General features: G+C 39.8%; 1 long non-coding RNA gene across 1 annotated transcript; it reads left to right on the forward strand.

Annotated features, from left to right (window-relative positions):
- The first annotated feature begins 520 nt into the window (after positions 1–520).
- LOC107296813 lies at positions 521–7,892 on the forward strand. Its single transcript, XR_001549104.2, has 3 exons — positions 521–556; positions 729–788; positions 7,740–7,892. It is a non-coding gene; the product is annotated as an uncharacterized LOC107296813 (long non-coding RNA).
- The last annotated feature ends 9,568 nt before the right edge of the window (positions 7,893–17,460 follow it).

Raw genomic sequence — 17,460 nt, forward strand, 5'->3', positions numbered from 1 at the left:
TGAAGCATTCAGGTTTGCAGGGAGATTTAATTCCCGTGTTTAAAACACAGGACTGAGGTGCAAGAGATTGAAGGATCCATACCTTGCAAATGCTTTGGCATAGTTTTACACGACGTGTTAAAACGAGAGAGAGCACGGATTTACAACCCGTATCTATTTTATGTGAAAATTCCTGTCGTTCGTGTGTAGCAAATGAATTCCATTAGATCAGATTCAGTGGGCTGTGAATGAATGACTCTGTTCCTGAAAACCTTTGTTAATGAATAAGTTTTCCAACTATTTGGGTATTTCCTAAAATGCTTCCATTTTACTCTCTACAATCATGCATAACCTCTTATTACTAGGACTCTTTTACCGAGTTCCCCCTCCTGTGTCTCTTTCTGCCAAAAACATTTTCACATAGAGGCGGGCGGTTGCAAAACAAACTTTTTTTTCTCTCTCTCTCTCTCTCTCTCTCTAAAGCAACTCGGGAGTAAAATTCTTTTTATTTGCCTTCTAGACACGAAGATCGATTGAGAAGTTATTAGAATGGGAAAACAATAGATTATACCACAAGGTGAGTGCTGCAGGGAGCAGCTTCGTACTGCTGGGGCTGGAGTTGGGCAGTATGGAAACAGATGCTTTTGTTGAATGCAAAATATGAAAGCTGGACAAATGGGGTTAGTCTCAGCGCCGGCCATAAAATGCGTCGCTCATTTTTCTTCTCCCCCTTTCTCTCCGCTGTCTAGCTGTGCTTGCATTGGAGGCTGAGCAAAAGGAAATGTGAATCGAATAACATGATGGAATATGTAAGTTAAAGGGCTGTTTTGTGCGTCTCTCTATTAAATGATCATTTATTTTGCTTCTGATCTTATTCTTTCCACGATTATTAATCAGCAAAGGTGTCAGGAGGCTTAATCGCCTGAGTGGCGAGGATTTTCTACGGTTCACCGATGTATGGTTTCGTGCGCAGGGCTGATTTATAAAGTTATGAATGACTTGGAAAAAAAACAAGGCTTCACTTGTGCCCTTGGAGAGGAGGAGAAAAAAAATAATAAATTAATTGCCAAGATAAAATGGCTCGCACATGTGCTGATGGAGTGTGAAATTTTCAAATGCTGCATAAAAAGAATAAACTGCAACTTTGGTTACGCAGTGAATTAGACGCGGGCTGTTTTATATAATGCTAATCAAGTCTTGGCGTATGGAAAAAGACCTTTCAACTGAGCCTGCTGGAGCTCAGGAACTCTATAAAGACTTTGTAGATTTTAACTGCTCCCATCTCTCACTAGCAATCCTGAAAGTGCTGCCTTCACTCTTAATGTTTTTTTTTTAAAAGCCTTGATTGTAAGAAAGGAAGTTTAGGTCGTCTTCTTTTTCCTGCTTCTGAAGCAGAACTTTTGCATGTTTTTATAAAGACTTTTGACGGATGCAAAAGCTCTTCCTTTTTGCAGATTTTGCAATCAAAATCATTCTGCTTTATTGTTCTTCATATTTTTCTGGGGTGCACAAGGGGAATGGACTGTCATTAAAATCAGTCCTGTTTGCCCTGTAACAAATATACTCTTGCAAAACACACCAGCATTATGAAAAAATTTAAAGATATAAGCAGGGGTTAACAAATTAAGACTAACCTGCAAAAGTATCTTTGCTTTAGCTATTTCTAACACATCCATGCCTTTTAATTATATATCTTGTCTATTATTTAACACAATGCACGCATTATAGACAGTATGTTAGAAGATTGATTTAAAACAGTGCTTAAATAGTTACAAATTATCTTAAAATCATCTTTTCTGTTAGCACTGAAAAAGAGGAAATACTAAGGCCTATATCTAGCCTAAAACATAAAAGACTGCCTAAAATGCCCTTTTTACGGAGTAGCTCTATTCAACCAACTGTTTCTTTTTAACATCTATTATACTTAACATGTTAATTTATGATCATCTATTATAGCGAACATGTTAATTTATGATAGTAGACACATGATAACTTTGCAGTAATTGAAGGCAAGAAAAGAATTTTTGGCACTGGTTTTTAAGATTGGCTATGTAAAGAATTCAATTCAGCACTTTATTTTAATAATTACTTCAAGCTTCTGGCCTTTATAAGACCATAATAAAAAATAATAGACGTTTTGCATGCTCATATAGAGATAACGATGATTACAATTACCATTTTTCCAGTAAGGTGTTCAGAGGGTAATAAGTTAATATCCTAGCCTTTAAGCCTATTGATCACGTGAAGTGTTAATACCACTTTGCAATGCCTTGGTAAGGCCACACTTGGAATACTGCATCCAGTTTTGGTCACCACGATGTAAAAAAGATGTTGAGACTCTAGAAAGAGTACAGAGAAGAGCAACAAAGATGATTAGGGGACTGGAGGCTAAAATATATAAGGAATGGTTGCTGGAATTGGGTATGTCTAGTTTAATGAAGAGAAGGATGAGGGGGGACATGATAGCCATGTTCCAGTATCTCAGGGGCTGCCCCAAAGAAGAGGGAGTCAAGCTATTCTCCAAAGCACCCGAAGGCAGGACAGGAAACAAATAGAAGGAAACTAATTAAGGAGAGAAGCAACCTGGAACTAAGGAGAAACTTCCTGACAGTTAGAACAATTAACCAGTGGAACAACCTGCCTCCAGAAGCGGTGAATGCTCCAACACTGGAGGTTTTTTAAGAAGAGACTGGACAGCCAGTTGTCCGAAATGGTGTAGGGTTTCCTGCCTGAGCAGGGGGTTGGACTAGATGACCTCCAAGATCCCTTCCAACTTTACTATTATTATTATTATTATTATTAATAATAATAATAATAATAATAATAATAATAATAATAATAATAATAATAATAATAATAATAATAATAATAATAATAATAGTATAATTCATACAACAGATTCCAGGTCAGTTTAGAAAGCAGCTGTGCAGAATTTCAGATTTGAAGGGGGAAATTTTAGTGGGGTTTTTAAGGGTAATTTTAAGGGTAATTTTAACGATTGGCCTTTACGAATATTTTCTTTTAATTTGGTTTTAATATGGATATTTATTGTAATGTTGTTTTATAAGGCTGTTAGCCGCCCTGAGTCCGGTGAGGAGAAGGGCGGGATACAAATTAAATTATAAATAAAATAAATAAAAGGTGCTTTGGAGCACATGAGTGTGCACGCATGGTAACTTCCTTAAACCACGTGCATATTTTCACAGGATCACGCTGCAACGGTGGAGGCAGCCGCACGATCCTGGGAAAAGATGCAGCTGCTTTAAGCAGTTGCTACTAGGTATTATGAGCGTGCTACTATCTGCTTCAAAGTGCCAGTTTACCTTTGAATATGAAATGCTGCCCAGCTTTAGTATTTACCGTTAAAATACTTTAACATTTAGTATTAGAAACGAGAACACAGGGAATGACACAACTCAATTTTACATTTGCGTAACTTAGCCTGCACTTTTACTGTACATACCTGTCTGGTTGTCACATATATTTGTACTGCAAGATATGTTTGGATGGCAAAAGGAGTCCAAACTGCAGTTGTTGTTGCGAAGTCGTGTCCGACCCATCGCGACCCCATGGACAACGTTCCTCCAGGCCTTCCTGTCCTCTACCATCTTCTGGAGTCCATTGAAGCTCACGCCTACTGCTTCAGTGACTCCATCCAGCCACCTCATTCTCTGTTGTCCCCTTCTTCTATTGCCCTCAATCTTTCCCAGCATTAGGCTCTTCTCCAGTGAGTCCTTCCTTCTCATTAGGTGGCCAAAGGACTTGAGTTTCAACTTCAGGATCTGGCCTTCTAAAGAGCAGTCAGGGTTGATCTCCTCTAGGACTGACCGGTTTGATCGCCTTGCAGTCCAGGGGACTCGCAGGAGTCTTCTCCAGCACCATAGTTCAAAGGCCTCGATTCTTTGGCACTCAGCCTTTCTTATGGTCCAGCTTTCACATCCATACATTGCAACTGGGAAAACCATGGCCTTGACTATACACACTTTTGTTGGCAGGGTGATGTCTCTGCTTTTTAGTATGCTGTCTAGATTTGCCATAGCTTTCCTCCCCAGGAGCAAGCGTCTAGGTAATCTCTAATCCAGTAGATCGCCGGAGGGGATCTACAAATTTCTGCCATTTCTCATATCACACAGTTGCTTTGTAATACTTACGCAGATTATTCTCAGATATAAAAATGATATGCAGAAGTTGAAGATTTTTAACTTAGCGTAATCTTTGACAGTCTCTTGAGATGGAGTAAACATTTCACTCAGGCAAGAGTCTTACAAGATCAGCGTGGCAAGTATTCCATCATATTTTCAGAATTTGTATTTTCTCGGGAGATAAAATACACTGAAAGAAGCAGCTCACTTGCCTGTTTTGGAAGACTAAATGGCCTGTTAGACATAAATATTGTTGTGCTAACAATTAAAACTAATCTTGCAGCTTGGTTTAAAACTTTCTTTTATATTGCAGAACACGGTCACCTGTATCTGATGACATAACATTTTAATAAGGCAATACTTCCACTAATCTAAGTTGCAGACGTAACATTTGCTGCCCTCCCTTCAAGCTAATTCTAAAAAAGAATTTTATTTTAGATTAATCGTGATGAATAATTTGCTCCTGGAAACCTAGTAGACTCTAAAGACCAGTGGGAAAGAGGAGCCAGGAGGAATAATATGAAAATATTGACGAAAGCTGTTGTAATTGGAGTTACTTGGGTCGAATGGCAATAGATTTACATTGGAGCCATTACATTCTCTTCCTCTTAGTTAACCTTCAGAATTAATTGCTCTGAAATGGTTAGTAGCTGTTTGACAAAGAGAATTTTGACATAGTAAAAGGTGCGTGTACAGGCCGCCTGCGTTTTCCAAGTAGGCCCTATCCCAGGGGTAGGCAACCTCGGCTCTTTTATGACTCAGCATAGCTGACTCAGGAATTCTGGGAGTTGAAGTCCATGAGTCATAAAAGAGCCAAGGTTGCCTATCCCTGCACATGGAACAGTTAGGGAAAGCATTTTGACTCTCTATATGACCATATTGTGTTCAAGGATGACAAAGGTTGTCTGCGTTTTGACATTCCTTCCAGGCATGGAAATGGTTCCTCACATGTGGTATGGGGGCATTCCAGTTTGAAAAATGCAAACCCACACTCCTGTTGGTCACATAAGATTAGCCGCAACTTTCTTTGGATCAAGGCCTACGTTGATATCTTGGATAACTATCCATGTGTATTTTTATCTTGAGTATAACTGATTAACCAAACCTTTTTCTGAGAAATGCATGTTTTTGTATACAGTAGTGGCCAAAATTGTGGAAAACTTTTGGGAAAAATGTATTTTTGAGGTTTGATGGCTAATAACACCACTTTTTTTTTGGGAGTAGTACCATAAAATTATATATCAATGGAAAGATAATTTCATCAAGAATGTAATGCAACAAAGTTTGTTCAATTATCTGTACTGTATTCTATGAAAAGTTATACCCAAAATAACCAGAAAAAGGAAGCACACCTTGCTTAGGTTGATCTCAGGTAGCTTTCCTTCATCAGATTGTAGCCAATGAGCGTAAGTGTTTAGAGAGCCACTCAGGTGTTTTGGCAATGAGCCAATCAGATCACAGTAGATTCAGTTATTGATGTCATGTATTGAAGCTGAGAGGAGGACATTTGTCAGTGTGTTATGTGATGGCTATCAAGTTGGTTGGGGTTTTTTTTGTGTTCTTTCATTTAGTGAGCTTGCAAAACGTAATAAAATTAAAGTAATGGTGCAAAGAGTTGACTGGATGCCCAGGAAGCGATGTAAAATAGTATTATTAAGTGAACAAGGCAACAGTTATAAAGAAATTAGAAGAAAAATGGGTGGAAACTTAACCAAAGGTGGCATTTCTACTGCATACTTTTCCCAAAAGGTTTCCACAATTTTGGCCACTATTGTAGTACATGTCATCCATTGGCAGGGGTGCAAGGAACAGGGCAACGGTTCCCGAGTGCCCAAACAAAGCTTGGGACATGGGTTTCTCAGTCTTTAGCTGTATGTATTCAGGGAGTTCACAAATGTAGGTAGGATTACCATTATTTCAGCTTCCTATTCCCCCCCCCCCCGCCGGACACTGACCATAAGCAGCAGCCGGTGGCAGGGGATCACAGGGGATCACAGTTTGCCAAGTGGGCAGCTAGCACAAATAGCTGGGTAGCAGAAGTGATGTGTTATGCGCCCGAGTCCCTGGTTCCTTCTTCCTGTTTCCAGTTAAAAGGATCACACTAGAATCGATGTGTAAAATACATTCCATTGGTCTTGGAGAGATGCTGTCCAGCTGAAAACATGCTGGGATCGTTAAAACAGATAGAGACCCAGTTGGGCTAGAAACCATAAGTTCTAATCCTGCCTTAGCCACTGAAGCCAGCTGACTGACCTCTCTCAGCCCTAGGAAGACGAAGGCAAGGGCAAACGACTTCGTTAGATAGATAGATAGATAGATAGATAGATAGATAGATAGATAGATAGATAGATAGATAGATAGATAGATGATAGATAGATATTTTAACAAATAGATAGATAGATAGATAGATAGATAGATAGATATTTTAACGAATAGTAATAATAATAATAATAATAATAATAATAATAATAATAATAATAATAATAATAATAATAATAATAATAATAATAATAATAATAATAGAGTTGGAAGGGACCTTGGAGGTCATCAAGTCCAACCCCCTGCTCAGGCAGGAAACCCTATACCATTTCGGACAAATGGCTGTCCAGTCTCTTCTTAAAATCTTCCAGTGTTGGCGCATTCACCGCTTCTGGAGGCAGGTTGTTCCATTGGTTAATTATTCTCACTGTCAGGAAGTTTCTCCTTAGTTCTAGGTTGCTTCTCTCCTTGATTAGTTTCCATCCACTGCTTCTTGTCCTGCCTTCAGGTGCTTTGGAGGATAGCTTGACTCCCTCTTCTTTGGGGCAGCCCCTGAGATGCAACCCCTAAAATCTCCGAATTAAAAGATTAAATAAATTAAATGGTGATGATGATGATGATGATGATAATAATAATAATAATAATGATGATGATGATGTTGGAAGGGACCTTGGAGGTCATCTAGTCCAACCCATGCTCAGGCAGGAAACCCTATACCATTTCAGACAAATGGCTGTCCAGTCTCTTCTTAAAAACTTCCAGTGTTGGAGCATTCACCACTTCCGGAGGCAGGTTGTTCCATTGGTTAATTGTTCTAACTGTCAGGAAGTTTCTCCTCAGTTCTAGGTTGCTTCTCTCCTTGATTAGTTTCCATCCATTGCTTCTTCTCCTGCCTTCAGGCACTTTGGAGAATAGCTTGACTCCCTCTTCTTTGTGGCAGCCCCTGAGATACTGGAACACTGCTATCATGTCCCCCCTCGTCCTTCTCTTCATTAAACTAGACATACCCAATTCCAGCAACCGTTCCTTATATGTTTTAGGAGAAACTAACTTTGTTCCTGACCACATACATGTCAGTTGCAAAAATGTTTTTAAACTGGGAGGAAATTCAAAAAACAAATTGCTTGTGTACAGTAAGGGAGCAACATAAAAAAGCCAATTAAAAGCTCTCTTGGCTTTGCCTGACGTCAGTTGGATTCTGGTCATGGGTTTTATATTCCCTGGTCCTGCGGAGAGCTTTTACTAAGAAACTTTGAAAAATATACAGTGCTGTTCTTTTTAATTATTTAAAAATATCATTATTATTTTTAGGTTAATCATGTTAATTATTGTTTTTTTTCCCCCTTTCTGTTTCAACAGGTCATTCTTATAGAATTTTTACCAAAGACACCAATTTTTCAACCGGATTAGCGTTTGCTTTACACAGAGACTTCCTGAGTATGTTTCATTTCCAACGGTGCCTTGCTTGGTGCTCTCCCCGTGATGATAACAGAGTTGGTTCTACAGGATATCTTGTGGTGTTCTTCGTCCTTTTCTCTTTCTTTTTGGATTTTTTTTGTTTTGTTTTTTTGAACGACGTGTTCAAAGTTCATTTTTGTCCGATTTGACAGATCGCATTCTGTGTGGTTTAAATTATTACCTTTCCCCTTTCTGTTAACGAACCCCGGTTTCCAGAGTCTTGAGGTATGGGTAATATATGTGGGTCTGTGTTTGAATACGCACACACATACATACGCGTGTGTGTTTCTATGTGTATATAGACGTAGCTATTGTGTACAAATGAAAATAGCTATAAGCATTCTAGCCCCAAGATAGACATGAAAATTGGCAATCATTTTAACCTATGCACTTGCATCTCGTAAGTCTAAATCTCACCTTATTTGGCTGATGACAATATCTGTTTGTGTCAGGTTTTTGGTCTTTTTTTTCGTCCTCCTCTCTGGGATATAATATCAGTCTCTTCTGAGCCAACAAGCAGTATTCCTTCATAGCCCTAACATCCATTCCTTTTCTTGTACCTTGAAGAAATCCTGCCTGCTTGGAAGACGTTCCTCCCCAAGAAACTTGAACATGGATTGCTATTTCTCCACGAGAAGACTTGAGTAGCAGATTTGCAGGTGTCTTAATGGGTCATCCTGCTCAGGACTGTAAAATTGACTAGTATTTCCTAAGAGGGCTGCTGCATGGACAACAGTAGATAATCTTCCTGTGGCTAAGAGATTTCGAAGTGGCTGAATAGAGAACCCAGGGTTCTATTCCTAATCTCTTAATCATGGTGGAACAAAAAAAAAAATAAAGCGATATTTTGTTTTATACCAACTCCATATGTCTTTGTGTGGGTGCTTGTGAGAAAAGGGAGAGTGAACGAGAGAATGAACATGTCTGTCGGCGCGCGCAAGCTAGCGTGTATTGTGGTCCATGCCATGTAACAGCTTTCTCATTGTTTACCAGAATTGAATAGTACACAAGGATGCAAGACGGACAGGATATATTTGTTAATATTCCAGTAGTTTTGAGTTATTTGAATGTTACAGTGTTTGGCTCCAACCCATAGAAAGCTGTATTTAAATCCCATTAAAACCATTGGGCCTAGTTAGTTCTTTCCAATGCTGTCAAGTTCTGTTTATTTCATTAGGACTTAAGCGCAACAACAACAAAAAATATTCTCCTTCCTTTATTTTGAAGCTTTCCCTTGGGTTGGGGCCTTTTGTGTGTATAACATTAACAGCATTGTACCAGATGCTAGCAATGTGTTGTTAATGTCTTGATTTTACATCTGTATTTCAGGTGGATGAATTTTTTTTTAAAATGGTTATTTGAATTAATAGTTTACTGAATGTCTGGAGTAAATACTGCATTCTAACTTTTAAATTCCATGTTTACATAGCTAGCTTTCTGTTTTATTGTTTGCACAAGGAAACATTTAAAAAAATATGAGTATGTAATAATATGCTTTGGTCGGGCCAGTTTTTAATTTCTTGGCTGTGCATATCTTCATGTATTAAGTTTAATGCCTGTTGTATGCAGTTACTTCTGAAACATTTGTTTCTGGATTTTAATGTAGGCGAAATATAACATATTTTAAGGGCCTGTTCTTCATGTAGCAGAGCAATAATGTGAATAGCCAACAAATACAGTTTGCATAATATTTGTATTAATGAAATGTTTATCCCACTACAAGAATATCAGTTCTTTTCATTTAAATATGTGTTTTGCTTTACTGTCATATACAGATATGTTTATGGTGTGTTTGCCAATGTTTGCTACTCATAGCAGGTTGCTAATATATTTTGTGACAACTTAAAGCTCTGCTTGCATATTACACCATATAGTGGTTCCAATATACTTTTATTGGTTAATCTTGTTGTGGTTCATCCAGAGCCTGCCATTTCTCAATCTCAGAATCCCAATGGGAGAAAAATGGAGTAGATATGTAGGCTCTCTGTGTTACCAATAACAACACAACTGACTGACTGGATGACACGCATTGAACTTTGCTCGAAATGTGTATCTGGACACTTTTAAAAATGGGTAGTTTCCTTATTATTTTAAGCCATAATACAGTTTGCTTGTTTGGGGCTGAGTGTATTGCGTGAATGAAACCATGGTTTACTTTAGGGCAGTGGTAGCGAACCTATGGCACGGGTGCCAGAGGCGGCACTCAGAGCCCTCTCTGTGGGCACGCACGCCATCGCCCCAGTCCTAGGCCTTCAGCTGGGTTTTATAAAACCTTTTCGCTTTAGGCCTCCGCCGCCATGTGCAAAAAAAAAGGTTCAATCAATCAGTCAATTTCAACTTCTCGCGGGAAAAAAAAAATCTTGCAAAGTTGGAATTGATTGATTGAACTTTTTAGTCCCCACCCAGTCTGCCGTTACCACTGCAGCCATGCCCACCCAATGGGCCACACCCACCCAGCACCCGACGATGTATAATTGGGTTTTGGGTTGCAGTTTGGGCACTCAGTCTCTAAAAGGTTCGCCATCACTGCTTTAGGGCATTAAATTAGAGTTTGAAACCATAGTTTGTTGTTGGCTCGCTGACTGCAACCTTGAGTTAATGTGGAAAATGAACAACTATGTATGGCTGGGTGGTTGCCCGATTCATTTTTGCTTTGATTTTGTACTCCACCAAGAATCCACCAAGAACCACTTTAATTGGGTGCCTCAGAAACAAGAATAAAGAAGGAACACAAATTTAAAATTGCCCAAAGCTAAAAATTACTTTGCCCCTCTGCAAAACTGAGTCTAACTTGATTAAAAAAAATATATAGGAAGATTATCCCATGGTTGATTACGATACAGGAAGGCAGCCTATCAAAGAACTTTAAAGTACGCATGTAGTTTTAGTCAGGTATTCCAAACCTATTTCCTATCATTCGTGCTCTGCTTTTTTCTTAAACAAAAGAAGCTATAAAGTTATTTTCTCCTCTTCTGTGAAATTTCCACAATATCTTAGCACATAAATCAGTGGTTCTCAACCTGTGGGTTGGGACCCCATTTCGGGTCGATTGACCATTTCACGGGGGTCGCCAAGCAAGGCTGTCCGCCATTTTTTTGTCCGCCATTTTTTTCCCTTTTCCGGCGGGTGCCTTACCTCCCTTGGGCTGGGCCAGCTGGTGGTCGGCCTGCTCCGTCTCTGCCGCTTGCCAGCTACGCCTCGGCCGGCGCAGGGGGCGGAACCACGCATGTGCGGCGCTCCCGGGCAGGGAAAGTCCTCGACTTACGACCGGTTGGATAGTCCTCGACTTACGACCGGTTTAGTCCTCGACTTACGACCTGTTGGGGTCGCGGCATTAAAAAGGTTGAGAACCACTGACATAAATATTAATAATGAAGGCTTGCGCTGTTTTCCAACAGAATAGTGCTTATTGATTTGAATGGGCTTATTGTCCCTATATCTGGGTTGGCACGGAGTCTTGAAGTACGCAAGATGTAAAATTCACCTCTGTCCCTAAAGTGGAGAGAAAATTGCTATTAACCCGTAGCTTCCTCTCTTTTTACTTCTGTGAAGTTAGGATCTCTTTCCAAGGATCCGTTTTGCATTATTTAGTTTTCATGGGGTAGATTGAACGTTTGATTTGTTATATTAGAAAACGTGGCTTAATAGGTATTTCCTCCCTCAAAAGTTTTTGTCAGTTGGAACTTTACATGGGTAATTTTACAACCTACTTTCGGCAGCGTGGAGGTTTTTGTAATCAAGTCTGCACACATAATGCTCATTAGGGCTGCAAAGACCCCAGTGAAATGAGGACTGCTTCAATATTAGATTTCTCTCTTAGTTAAATATTACGTCTGAGCTAACTCAGGTAATCGGTTGGATGGTGGGGCAGCCCCATAACTGCTACTATGAGTGACCCCCTTATTGAACGACCTATGCTGAGAGAAAGGAGTCAGTATGACATGGCACAGAGCCATGCTAGATGTGTGGTGGTGGTGGCGGGGAAATCACAAATGTCCAACTAACAAATTTTATTAAACAGCGCACGTTTTCATGAGCAGAAGCTCGCTTTGCAGATGCTTAGAGTCACTAGACCAGGGGTAGGCAACCTTGACTCTTTTTTGACTCGTGGACTTCAACTCCCAGAATTCCTGAGCCAGCATGGCTCAGCTTGGAAACCTCTCCCTTTCCCCTCAGCATGGCTGGCTCAGGAATTCTGGGAGTTGAAGTCCACGAGTCATAAAAAGAGCCAAGGTTGCCTACCCCTGCACTAGAATGATGTAGGATTTCAATTTAAATTGAAGGGTGACGGGATACTGTGAAAAATCTTGCCTTTTAACACTGCTCTAACACAGAGTTCCTCAACCTTTTGGCGTTGGCGGTCCAAAACGGGGGAGAGGGAGGAAAGAAGGGATGGTTTTGTGGCGGGGGAGTGAACACATGCACACGAGGGGGGCCGTGAGCGCTTGCAACGCTCGTGTGAGCGGGGCCGCGGATGCCCTCGACACGACAACGCTCATGCAAGGGGCTGCAAGTGCTTGTGATACTCGAGTGGGGCCCACAAAGCTCACACACACACCGGCCAGCCACTTACACGGCCCCGTGGCCAATAGGCCGCAGCCCAATTTGGGGACCCCTGCGCTAATAAGTAGATGTTTTCCATAATAACGCTTTAGCTGAACTTAGAAACTGAGGTTGGCTGATCACCTTCTAAAACAGTGTTTCTCAACCTTGACAATTTTAAGGCATGTGGACTTCAACTCCCAGAATTCCACAGCCAGCATTGCTGGCTGTGGAATTCTGGGAGTTGAAGTCCACATGCCTTAAAATTGTCAAGGTTGAGAAACACTGCTCTAAAACCACGGATACACTTTTGCTAGGCTCATAACTGCTTACATAACTGTGTCAATTTGGCAAAATTTTAAAATAAGCATGTCCACTCATACGATGTGGGGTGCTTTATGTACATTTACCAACCTATTTTTTTTTCTTTGTACTCGATTTTTAAGAAAATCTGGGGGTGGGGGTGGGCTGGGTTGGGTTTACTTGAGTTTGCAAGCACAAAACTTAAGGAATCGCTCATTTGTTCATGCATGACTATGTAATAGGTAACAGATTTACGTCCCACATGGCAGTAGCAATATGCGTATTAGAGCTGATAATAAAAATGTTGGAAGTATGAAGACTAATGAGGCAAGAAAAAGTATGATATTGTTGAAATTGCATCCACGGAGAAAATTTTCAGAGAGAGTTCCCATTTAGTCACCTAGGAGTGTAACAGAGTGTAACTTAAATTACTTGATGCTCTCTCTGCTTGTATGTAATTTTCCTCTGAACCACATGTACCTTAAAGTACTAACAGTGGCAGGAAACCCACTCTAACCACTAAGTACTTGTCAATGCCCTTGTTTTTGCAGTGTAAGACAAGTAAGGAAATCCTTACTGGATCCTTGATAGTCTAGTATAAGGAACTGATACTTTAATCCTTAAAATGAAACTGTTTTATAATTATGCAGGTCTACATTAGAAGTATATGTTCTTTATGAAATTATCAAAAAAATGTTTTAAGGCTATACCTACCAAGGTGAATCTTACTAAAGAATAAGCAGTCTTGAACATGTTTAGTAAACACAAGACTGTAATGTAACCCTAACCATTTGGACAGCTAATAAAATCAAAACCTCTTGCGAGGATTAAGAAAACACAGATCCGCCTAATCAAGCATTTGTGTCTGTGTGCATGCGTGTGTGTCTGTGTATTTCCTTAAGTTTATTGTCCACTAACTGCTGATTTGGTCCAGAGACTGAATGCCCTTCTGCATCATGAAATCTATGATATAAAGACCTACAAACAAAAAGTTGATTAAATGCTACATGGACGAATAGATGAACAAAACTTTTACACTGTACGCATGATCTGCTTTTAGTCTTAGATAGGAAATCTAAGAGGAGCAATCTTGGACAGCATTTAAAATTAGTTTGGAAAGATGGACAGGTTACATTTTTTTTAAAAAAAACCAATGAACCTAAAAGCAGATCATGTGTACAATGTAAAAGTTCATTCATCTATAGCAGTGTTTCTCAACCTTGACAATTTTAAGGCATGTGGACTTCAACTCCCAGAATTCCACAGCCAGCACTGCTGGCTGTGGAATTCTGGGAGTTGAAGTCCATATGCCTTAAAATTGTCAAGGTTGAGAAACACTGATCTATAGGAAATCTAAGAGTATGTTCTGTTAAAAAAATGTTAAGTTTTGAACAAAGTTGCCTTGTCCATATACAGGAGTTAATGAATAAGATTTTTAAAAAATTGGATTAATTCTTCATTTCTGGGTATCGTGGTATGTAGCTGCATTGGCTAATTTCGAATTTAACCTCATACTTCAAATGTACCTTTAAACAAAGATACAGCTTTAATATTTTTGTCAAATACACTGACTGGAAGACCCCTCTGGAATTGATTTGTACAGTGTTTGATTAATTCCTCAATTGTTACATAGTTAAACATCACATGTCCTTAAAAGGATACTAAGATACATTCCTAGTCTGTTAAAAGTGTACGCCTCAATAAGAGATCTTTTTCACAATATGACTTTTAGCTTGACATCAAGGTTTGGGGGACAATAGCTCTTAACCATGTTGAGAAGATTGTATATCAGAAGTTTCACCAGCATCCTTCGATGAATTACGTCACTGTTGTCACACCTCAAAAATGGTTGCAGTAAAACTGAAAACCAATTCTTAGCCATATTATAACTTTATTCCTGGTCATTGTAGCCTTTCTTATCCTAAGGTTGTAGTGAAACTATTTTATGCAGAATTATCTAGACCAGGAAGTTTTGGTTTGGCACCATGATGTCCTGAAGGCTCTCACCAATTCCGCCCAGATCAAGGAAAATGCTGAAATCTCGTGGGATCACTTTAAGTGGGTTTATGGTGCTTTGGGCTGGAAAAATGCTGTTGGCTACCTAGGCTAGACCTTGTACTCATTGCTGAGGTCAGCATTCCCGTGGCCAAGTGTCTGTTTCTTGGTCGTATTGTTTCTCACAAAAGCCATACGAGTTGGAACTATCAAGTCATATTTTCTGTCATCCCTAGCTATCGCAAGTAAACTGGAACCAGTTTAGATATGCCAGTTCTTGTAGCACAGGGGTCTTCAAACTTGGCCCTTTTACGATTTGTGGACTTCAACTCTCAGAATTCCTCAGCCAGCGTTCCTGGCTGAGGAATTCTGGACGTTGAAGTCCACAAGTCATAACACGGCCAAGTTTGAAGACCCCTGCTGTAGCAGTTGAATGAAAAAAAATTATACTAGAAGCTGTTTCCCGTTACCTCTCCCCCAAAAGAATCAAAGGGCAAGATAGCCTTCCCAACAGCCCTGGGTATTGTAACCTCTATGAAAGACATCAGGTTGGGAAACGCAGCTGTTACATGATTAAATTTTCCACCCCACTGTTGGGCCCAGTTGTCCTTGCCTTCCGCTCTTTCTCCTCTTCATACTTCCCACACGAAAGCAGACCTTTTAATTCTGCATATCACTGGTAAACTGCCACTTGGCAATCTTGGAGGGCATTCCCCTGACAAAAGGAACTGGGTGAGTTGCCAGCTAGATGTAGGCAAAAAGTGGCAAGTAAGAAATTGGGTAGTTCTTGGAATAGAAATACAGGAACCAGAAGCAAGAAAACCTTGGTAACAAGGATACGTTAGGAAAGGGCATTCTATTTAAGACCTTCATTGCCCTGGAATATCGGTGCATAATTCCTGAAGGAAGGAGTATTAACAGTTAAATATACTATGATAACATACTTCTTTTTAAAGTACATTCAGTAGAAGAGCAATCCAGTGCAGGACGTATTTCTGAATAAACCAACACAGAATTTATTTATTTTTATTTATTTTCATAATTTATATGCCGCCCTTCTCCCCACGGGACTCAGGGCGGCTCACAGCATATTAAAATAACACAATACAAACAACACACACAACATTTCCCCTATAAAAGCCAATTAAAACCAAATATTTGTAGCTGTGACATTATTAAAATCATTAAAAATTATCCCTATTTAAAATTCACCCTAGGTCAGTCNGGCGGAAGGTTAGGAGATCCGGGATTGTCCGGATCTTGGGGGGTAGCTCGTTCCAGAGGGTGGGGGCACCCACAGAGAAGGCCCTCCCCCTGGGGGTCGCCAGCCGACATTGCTTGGCCGACGGCACCCTGAGGAGGCCCGCTCTGTGGGAGCGTACCGGTCTGTGGGAGGGAATCTGTGGCAGAAGGCGGTCTCGGAGGTATTGACTATTAAGCCTTTAGGCCGATTAAAGTTGGATCTTAATGCAATTCAGAAAGCCCTTCATTTTTTTTTCCAGGTTTCTTTCGTGTATGAAAGATAGTCTCACTTCTTTATAAGTACTCGGAGAATCCAACTTGTCAGTTCAAGTAAAATGGTAAACACTTTTGAAATAGGATTTCAGAAACCATTTCTCCTCTAGTACGGTGGTCTGCTATTCAAAGAGGACTTTTTAAAAGAGAGCATATGAATGCCCTTGGGCATGCCTAAAGTGTGCATGTGTTTGTGTGTGGTGTTGTTGTTTTCTTTCTGGATCTCAGCCATGCCGTTTAGCCTTTTCTTATGGGAGCTAATGGGAGCTCTACACTTGTGGCCTTCTGGATTGTCATCATTGTATGTCACTGTTGATTTTTCTAAATGGGTGATAAACAGGGCACATTTGATAATTTGTGGGAAACCATTTCAATCTGGAATTAATATTCAAATATATTTTTTGAGAGTTAATATGAAGTAATGACCTCTCTCCCTTGCCAGTAAAAAAAAAAGCTTAGCATAAAAGGTAGGTGAGTCAGCGCTAGTGAAATACATTTTAGCTCATTATATAGAGATTTGATAAAATGGGATGTCTTAGTAAAATAAGAACATTGGTTAATCTCCTTTCTCCTGGAAAAAATGCTTTTAAAGTACTTTAAAACATGTATCTGATAAAGCGTGTATGGTGCATTCAAAGAAATGGAAAGAAAGATGAATAGGGTGGGTTTTTAAAACATGCAAAATACACACATTTCAAAACAAATCGGATATGGTTGTTTTTAAGTTTATCCGCTCGCCACCGTTCATAACTTTTGTCTTAACTATCAAAAAATATCTTTTCCTGACCTGACCCAGCCTTAAAATGTATTCCACTCCGAAATCTCTCTCTAGAGAAAAACTGTATGTGTTAACAAAGGAATAAAATTGTGAAGCTATCTTACAAAGACTTGTTTTCCTTTCCTAAGTGAATGAACTTTGCATCATTTCACCAGAATGCTTTTAATCGACAGTTTTATTCTTTAGCAACCTATGAAGCTTCCTTCTACTCAACTAAGCCTTTAGTCCAGATAATTCAGTAGAGTCTGGCTACAGCTCTGCATGGCTTCCCAACCTTAATGAGATGCCAAAAATTAAATTAGGGGCTCTGCCACCGTGCTGTGGTCCTTTTCTGATAGAAAGACATCTCACCGGCTTGAATGGCAGGCTACGCTCAGGCTGTGCCTTTCTGCATTCAGGGGTGCTTACTCTTGAGTAGATACACATAGGATCCCATTATCTCACAGTTAGCTGTACGTAATGGTATGGATAATTTACCACCAATAAATT

This window comes from Protobothrops mucrosquamatus, unplaced genomic scaffold, assembly GCF_001527695.2.
Source record: "Protobothrops mucrosquamatus isolate PMUCROS unplaced genomic scaffold, P.Mucros_1.0 scaffold2986, whole genome shotgun sequence".
Lineage (NCBI taxonomy): Eukaryota > Metazoa > Chordata > Lepidosauria > Squamata > Viperidae > Protobothrops > Protobothrops mucrosquamatus.